This window comes from Mustela lutreola, chromosome 16 (assembly GCF_030435805.1).
Source record: "Mustela lutreola isolate mMusLut2 chromosome 16, mMusLut2.pri, whole genome shotgun sequence".
Taxonomy (NCBI): Eukaryota; Metazoa; Chordata; class Mammalia; order Carnivora; family Mustelidae; genus Mustela; species Mustela lutreola.
The window spans coordinates 60,636,628-60,643,161 of NC_081305.1; the positions used below are offsets into that span (position 1 = coordinate 60,636,628).

General features: G+C 47.0%; 1 long non-coding RNA gene across 1 annotated transcript; it reads left to right on the plus strand.

Annotated features, from left to right (window-relative positions):
• Positions 1-3,110: 3,110 nt before the first annotated feature.
• Positions 3,111-5,571, plus strand: LOC131818269 (uncharacterized). Its single transcript, XR_009348753.1, has 2 exons — positions 3,111-3,348; positions 4,688-5,571. It is a non-coding gene; the product is annotated as an uncharacterized LOC131818269 (long non-coding RNA).
• Positions 5,572-6,534: the final 963 nt, after the last annotated feature.

The following is a 6,534-nucleotide window of genomic DNA, read 5'->3' on the forward strand; positions in this document are numbered from 1 at the left end:
AAGAGAGGCGCGCGGGCCGCTGCCGTGGAGCCAGCAGGTTATCCTGCCCCCGAGCGGCGGAGGGCGACACTACAACCTCGCCTACGATTCTGCAGGGCAGCCTCGCCGCTGTTGCTGCCGGGTGAGCGGGAGAAGAAAGGGCGGGGAGGGACAGGGGCGCTCCCTCCCCACTTCGCCCTTTCCCTCGGAAAATCGGCCTGCGAACCTCTTCCAGGACCTTCTCCCGAGGTTGTCCCACGGGAAGCATAGCCGTGGCGGGATGCTGGCCCTTTACTTCTGCGGCCGGTTGTCCAGAGAGGGGGGCGCGTCCGGGTGTCAGGCCTCCGTTGCCCGGGCGCCGCCGCTGCAGCCGCCTGGGCGCGGAGGCCTCTGTGGGAACCCGGCTTCCGCCCTTAGCCCCGGCACCCACCCGCGAGCGTGGCTTCTCCCCCGGAGTTTGGCTCCAGCGATCTGTAGGGAGGAAGGTGGTCAGGTGGCAGCCGCGGGTCGTCTGGGCCGCTCCCAGCTCCACTTCAGCTCAGCTGCGGGGCGGCCACAAGTTTGGGTTCTCAGAGCTCTTAAAGAATCACCTCGCTACCGGCCAGCCGACAAAACGCAGCCGACAAGTAGATGTGCGAGCATGTTTATGTCCAGTCCGCTCTAGAATGGGCGGAATCGTGTGTTTGTGGCTAGCGTTGGTTCGATCGCCACACCTGCCCCCAATTTCCGAGACCCCCTCCTCCTCCTGCCATCCACCCCACATTTATTTTGAGATTTTTCTTTCCTCTTCCCTTGCTCTTTCTCCCACTGTCCTCCCCTTTAGTGGGAATGTCATGGTCAAATGATGATTCATTTCTCTTTTTTTTCTCCGTGAGACTCTGACAGCTCAAACCACAGATCTCACGCGCGCCCTTCAGGCTGCAGCTTTGCTGTAATAGCCCAGGCCTGGGCTGCCTCTCCCAATGCTGTGATCTCCCAGAGATAGCAGGAGCAGTCCTTAGATAGGGATGGGACACAGCAAGACAATGGCTTACAGTGAGTCTTGCATTCGAGTCACTCCAAACGGGAAACTGGTCACTTTTTTTAAAAAACGTGAGTACAGGGACGCCTGGGTGGCTCACTTGGTTAAGCAGCTGCCTTTGGCTCAGGTCATGATACCAGCGTCCTCATATCGAGTCCCACATCGGGCTCCTTGCTCAGCAGGGAGCCTGTTTCTCCCTCTGCCTCTGCCTGCCATTCTGTCTGCCTGTGCTCGCTCTCTCCCCCTCTCTCTCTCTGATAAATAAATAAAAAAAATCTTTAAAACCTGAGTACAGAATCTGAAACAATACATTCCCTAGCAGTGGGCCTGGCAAGGCCTTGTTGAGGAAAACGTTCCCAGTCAATATCCAGAGACTATGACAGGTAGGATGAGAGCTGGAATCTTATTTGGAGAATCAGAATAAATTGCCAGGGGAGCAACTATAAAAGTGCATTCTATGCCCTGTTGTGGTCATTTGGATATAGGGAATGAAAGCCTCATTATTTGGTCTTTGTTTGTTTACTCTTATTATGAAAATTCTCAAGCATACACCAAAGTGTGTAGAGCAGAAGGATCCCGGCCCTTCCGAGTACTTATCACTCTGCTTCCCCAACTGTTTCATAGGCCCTCCTCCTTCTACTGCCCCCAAAGTGCCTGTATTTTTGTTTTTTGGGGAGAGGGGAGGTCTGGAATATATTTTAAAGTAAATCCCAAACATCACATCATTCCCTGCTCCCCAAATACCTTGGTTTACACATCAAAGAAGGAGGAGGAAGAGGTGGAGGAGGGGAAGACTGAGAAGGAGGAGGGATGAAGAAGAGAGATTTCCGCCCAGGCCCACTATGCCAGAATCAATAGGTCTAATAAGCTATTCAGATTAGCTCTGAGAGGCATGACTTTTAGCCCAGGGCCACAGTGCTAATAAGTGACAAGGGCAAATTCAGGCAGCGCAAATAGCAAGGCCCACACTCATCACCAAGGCACCGAGAGGGGGGGCAAGGGTGCCAGACCGACGGAACAAAGTTGTCTGGGAACCCCACCTGCCCAAGAAGTCCAGATGAGCGAGTAGTTGAACTGTTTTTTACCTTCATTGTCATTCCTTTTTGAAATTATTGCCAGCCTTTGGTAAAGGCATGAACCTGAGCTTTTGCAGCCTGGGGTACTGATCTTGGGGTTGCTGAAGAGAGTAGGTGCCAACAAAGAATGAAAATCCCTGCTGCCTGTTCTCCTTCCAAGAGTCAGGAGGGAACAGTCAAGACCCCATACAGTGCACTGCCACTTGGAGCCCTGGCTGTGGCAGTGGCGTGGCCCACCAAAGCCAGGAGCAACAGGCAAGACCCCAGACCCCAAATGCTAATGGAACACCCTGGGGAGGATGAAGGAAAGGCAGAGAGTCAGCGGAAACCTTCCCAAAGGACATTTCCCTCAGTTTCTTCTGGGAGCTGACATTCAGCTGGTACACACCCCTTCAGCCACACAAAGTTTGGTGACTAGCCTCTGGCCAGAACCTGCTGTGTGTCTCCCTACCCTGAACCCTTCCCAAGATCCCTACCATGGCCTCACGATCCAGGCACTGGGCATGTAACACTTGACTCTGCAGGGGTCCCCGGGCCAGCTTTTGGTTAGTTAGTTGTCCGCGCTGTTAAGGATTTGACTACTGTTACATGTTTGACTCTCGTCTTTGGTGATGGTGCCTATTTCATAGGAAATAGAAGCTGGAATCCAGGAAACAGGCTGGAAGATGAAATTAAAAAGTGGATACAAAGCTTCTAATCAGAGCCAGACACAATCGGCGATCAACTATATCCCAGTCTCTCCCCTCTTCTCTGATCTGTACTTTCCTTAATGAGGAATGAGACTTTAAGTCGACTTTTTTTTATCTTCAAGTCTCTCTCTCTCTCTCGATTCCCTAACTTGCCTCTCTTGCCTTCATTTCATCCTAGAGCTTGTGCCCACGACTTCTTTTCTAAGTAAATATTAACCCCCTTTGACTCTGAATCTCTGGAAAATTCTCAGCTCCCTATTTTCGCTGGCACTGTGACAGGTCCTCATTTCTCCTTCCCACTCCTCTCTATTTATAGTTTTCACATTTTTTTTTTGGCAGGTTGGCTACAGAACACTCAAAAATTGCAAAGAGAAATATTGTGTTCTGGAAATTCGTCCAAACATTTTTTTCCAATATCGTCCTTATGCTCTTCTGATCCTCTCTTGAACTGTTGGACTAAAGCAGCTGACGCTTCCACCAGCAACCAGAGTCATCCTGTCCACTACTGTGGGAACAGAGGGTTTCCATTTGGAACTGCAGACTGAGCCTAAAGTCTGGTGGCCCTTTGGTGCCAGGATAGCAGGTATGGGATGGTTGGGACATGGAGGACAAGCATCATGGTAGAGGTCTCCATTCGACCAGGAAAGCTCACAATGAGCCAACAGGTCCATTTCAACATCTTCTGTATTTTCCTTATAACCTGTTTCATTCCAGAGTGGATTTGAGATCATTTAGTTTGATTCTTAAATGTTTCCCATTCCAACCGGAAACAGACTCATCCTACAGGCTCCCAAATTCTGCCTCATCTTCCTAATCAGTTAGTACCCCAAATTGGGTATGATAGTGCCAGAACATTCTTCCATGTGTATTTTATAACAGACTAGTATTTTATTAGTTTTTTTTCAAACTAATAAGAATAATAAGGGTAACTTTTTTTTCTTTTAAAGCATAGGCAAAATCACGAAAGACATTGAAATGAACCTAAAAGATTATAGTGTCTTCCAAGGGAAAACAGGTGTTGTCTCATGTACCCTTCTGGGATGACCAATTCTATGGGATATTCTGTGCCTTTCTTGTCTTTGAGCTATTTTGCAACTCTATAGATTGTACATAATTGATGTGGATGCAGATGATCTTGTATAGCTATATGTAAATGAATTTTGTCCACTGGAAGTACAGTTGACCCCCTTTCCTTTGGTAGAAGGCAGTTTTGCATCCATTTGCATTCTATTTGTATATCTATTTGCATCTATCAAAGCAAATTCGTTTAAGTATTACTGATTGTATATGTGTCTGCTTTGAGATTTTTGCTTGAAGTGGTGGTAACATCTTAGTGGTTCCCGAGCTAATGAATGAATTAAACAAAATCCCTTCAGGCATTCATCTCATATTTGTAAAATGGTCCTTATTTAATCTTTTCGAGAAAATGATACACTAGCAAACCATGACAAGATTCTGGTAAATGAAAAGTGCAATGAAATCAAATTGGAATGAATTTTAGAATTACCTTCAATGTGGCCCACGCTATGCCAGAGGCACAGGATGAATGAATCTCAAAGACATGGCTTCTGGCCCCTAGGAGTTACAGTAATCTGTGTCAACATTGGCATGCCTGAGAAATGCATGTGACATTCCCATCAGGGTTTCCCCGGGGGTTCAGTTAACCTTTCTCTTCCAAGCTACCCTCTCTTGTAATGATATCAACTGTGCCCTTGGTTTCAGCTCCCATTCCCTAGCCAACATCTCTCCCACTGATACACGACCATCTGTTTCTTTCCTACCCACCAGGCCCGTGTAACTGACTACCGACTCATGCTATTTCACTGATGTCCCACCTGTGCCTCAAAACCCAGCATGTTCAAAACTTGATTCATCATCGTTTGTGAAAGAATGGCTTATCCTCTTTTGCTTTGTTTCTTTAGAAATGATTCTACCAATGCCAGCGGCATGCACCAGAAACCATGAAGGAATCATACAGCTGAGCCAACCTGCTGTACTTTAAAATATTTGACCACAATTCTCCAGTGGATACTCAACCCTGGCTTCAAACTCCCTTGTCTCTCTGGTGAGTTTGCTTTCCCTCTAATGGATGACCATTTCACACCTTCAAGACTTGCCTCAACAATCCCTACCCCCACCTCTTCTGAACTATGTCACCTCACTCCCAGCTCCTGTCCTAGGGATGAGGGAGCAGAAGGCAAGCTTAGGACAAAGCAGAAACTGGCACCCTACACCCTCTCCCCATGCCATATGTGTAACATTCCTCATGCACTCCTGGCTGCCCTAAAGGAAAAACGATGCTTAACTGATAGAGATCCCAGTCCTGCAGGACAGGAGTCTCCCTCCCTCTACAAATGTCCTAGCGACTTACAAGGAAGGAATAAGCTTTCTCATCAATAGCCTGACTTCCAGAGACCCATACCTCAGTTTCCAGAAGCCCTAACATCACCCTCCCCTCCATAAAATAGAGGGAGGCTAAGGGGGAGGGAAGTGTAATAAAAAACTGAATTTCTTCTAAGCCCAAAGCCCACTGACAAGGATGTGTGATAGGAGGAATGTAACATATCTCCAGGAAACTCCTGACTGTCTTCATGCTTTCCCTCATTAGAGGTAAAAACAGCCTTGACTTGACAATAACCAGGTCTCCCTTATCCTGAAATTCTTCTTTAGCATATGACAGTCCTTCTGGACACCCCCTTTGTCCTCACCTTCCTCAGCTCCCAGTCAACCATGCCTCTGTCTGAGCAGCTCTTTCTGCCCTTGGGTCCTGTCCCTGTGTTTTAATAAAACCACCATTTGCACCTAAGACGTCTCAAGAATCCTTTCTTGGTCATCGGCTCTGGACCTCACCCCACCAAACCTCACCTGTGTTCCAAAACTTCATCACTAGTGTGACACTTCAAGAAAATAAAAGCCCTTTGTGTAGGAATTCCCTTATCTTACCACCACCCAATCAAATCTATACCTACATTTGTATCCATTTTTAATTTGTTTTTAGACATTTACTCAACAAATATTTAGTCAGTGCTACACACTGCCCTGAGTGTTTGTAAATCTGTGGCGAACGACACAGAAAAGTCCCTGGCATCATGGAATTTACATAGTAATTGGAGAAATGTACAAGAAACACAGAAAGAGTTGAAGACAGAGCAGGTTTATTGAGAAGAGCAGACATCCCCAGCTAGGGTTTGTTCTTCCTTGTGCCTGGGATTTGTTCCTTCCAGCCCTCTCCAGGACTCCACTCCCAGGGCCAATATCAAGTTCTTGTTCCAATGGATCCTTCCAGTCAGAAGACAAATGACCTTTTTCTTAAAAACAAAAGGAAAAAACTCAAAACAAAGACTTCCTTTAACCTTCTATCTTCCTATAACAACCTCCATATTTCTCTCCCCACCTCATTCCCAGCATAGCTTGTAAAATATTTGTCTACACCTGAGGGTGTAGGGTACCATGTCCCCAAGGGTAGTTGAAAAATCTCTATAAAGAATCCTTATGTGCAGATCATTTTAAGGGAGTCCATTTCCAGATCCAAACTCCATGTGTGCTCTGTAGGATCGATGATATGCCCATTCTTGGGTCTGATATCAGGATACTCCTCTCCTTCCTGGAAGATCAAGACACTCCTCTCAGATCTTATTAGTGTGTAGGACTTGGGCTGATACCAAAGTTGAAATACCAGTTTTCTTTCAAATAATGCCCTTCTGAGGGCAGTCCTGGGGCTCTGCTTTTAGGGCTTCCTCTCCTTATTAGGGTAAAGGTTAACATGGGA